The sequence below is a fragment of the Euphorbia lathyris genome, chromosome 6 (assembly GCF_963576675.1).
Source record: "Euphorbia lathyris chromosome 6, ddEupLath1.1, whole genome shotgun sequence".
Lineage (NCBI taxonomy): Eukaryota > Viridiplantae > Streptophyta > Magnoliopsida > Malpighiales > Euphorbiaceae > Euphorbia > Euphorbia lathyris.
Genome location: NC_088915.1, coordinates 68,575,558 through 68,577,315, shown reverse-complemented (window position 1 = coordinate 68,577,315; position 1,758 = coordinate 68,575,558). Strand labels below are relative to the sequence as shown.

At 35.6% G+C, this 1,758-nt stretch overlaps 1 non-coding gene across 1 annotated transcript; it reads left to right on the top strand.

The window, feature by feature from the left end:
* The first annotated feature begins 977 nt into the window (after positions 1-977).
* LOC136234310 (small nucleolar RNA R71) lies at positions 978-1,084 on the top strand. Its single transcript, XR_010691200.1, has one exon. It is a non-coding gene; the product is annotated as a small nucleolar RNA R71 (small nucleolar RNA).
* The last annotated feature ends 674 nt before the right edge of the window (positions 1,085-1,758 follow it).

The window sequence follows — 1,758 nt, the reverse complement described above, 5'->3', positions numbered from 1 at the left end:
ATGATAAAAGTTGTTTATCATGGTCCTTATTTCGGACCCTGTGTGGAAAAGGTGGCTTTGGTACAAAAGGTTTTGGATTAGAGTCAATTGGTGTATCTTTTTGTTTTAACGTATCTTCTTTGGGTTTTGGTAAATCATTTCCAGGTAAAGTTGAATTTCCGGGCATTTCCGGACCTAAGTAGTTTTTCCCCGAACGAAGAGTGATAGCCTTAACATGCTCTTTCGGATTTTCTTCCGTTTGGCTGGGAAGACTTCCCTCTTTGCGGGATGGAATTGATTTAGCAAGTTGTCCAATTTGAACCTCCAAATTATGGATGCTAGATGATTGGTTTTTGATAAGCTGATCGAATTTATTTTCGATCCGTTTAAAACCATCGTCTTGATTACTTACCTTTCCATTCATAGCATCTATAAATTTGTCGATTTTTGAAGATAAAGTGCTAATCGTATCTCTTGTTTGATTTTGATAATTGTTTATACGATATTGATTAGCATTTGCATTATTATTATTATTACCATCTTTCCAGTTAAAGTTAGGATGATTTCTCCATCCAGGATTATAAGTATTAGAATAAGGATTAGTAGTTTGGTTTTGTCCTTGGACAAAATTTACCTGTTCTATCTCATTCATACCTTCGTAGTCAATGTCTCTCTGGATCGGATCATTAGGATCGCATGGTGCCATAAATTTATCAATTTTGTGCGATAAGGCAGAAAATTGGGCTTGTAACATTGCTACAGGATCAAGATTCATTATACCTTTAACCGATGATGTACATGAGGATGATGGTTTCACCGTTCGTATATGTCCACGCTCTACGGGCCACATACTGCTGTTGATTGCCATTTCCTCCAAAAGTTCTCTTGCTTGGGCGGATGTCTTTTTCATAAATAACCCTCCAGACATAGCATCTAATGAACCTCTAGTCGTAGGATTTAATCCATTATAGAATGTCTGCATTAAAAGTGCATCTGGCAATTGGTGGTGTGGGCATAAACGTTGAAGTTCTTTAAAACGTTCCCAAGCTTCATAAAGAGTTTCATTATCATTTTGTGTGAAAGATGTCAACTCTTTGATGACTCTTGCGGTTTTTGCTAAGGGAAAATATTTTTGTAAAAATGCTTGGGCTAATTGGTCCCAAGTTTCAAATGTTGCAGCAGGCATAGAAGTTAACCAAATTTTTGCCTTATCCTTCAAAGTGAAAGGAAAGAGGCGAAGTTTGATTGCTTCGGCTGTTACATCAGTAATTTTAAAAGTGTCACAAATTTCTAAGAAATTTGTCAAATGTGCATTAGGGTTTTCGTTAGGCAATCCGTAAAACGTTACGTTGTTTTGCAACATATTAAGCAAAGCAGGCTTAATTTCAAATTGATTTGTGTTTATACGGGGTCTAACTACACTATTAGTTACACCGGCCATTCCTGGCCTAGCGTAATCCATAAGTGTCAGTGGATCGGCCATAATTTCTGGCTGGTCTACTTTTGTTTTTAAGGGTGTTTTGTCTTTGTTGTTGTTTTTCTTGTTTTTCTTAAGTGTTCTTTCAATTTCTGGATCAAAAGGATCTGGTGGCGTGCCCGAATTTCGTGAACTGCGCATCAACTTGAAATTGTAACACGAGCCAAACTACCTTCAAAACAAAATTGAAAGCAAATATGTTATAAAACTGAAAATAAATAAAATATAAAAGTTGTATAAAAATAATGTATAAACCTAGATTCGAAAATAAAATGCGAAAAATAAAAATTTTGTCAAAAATT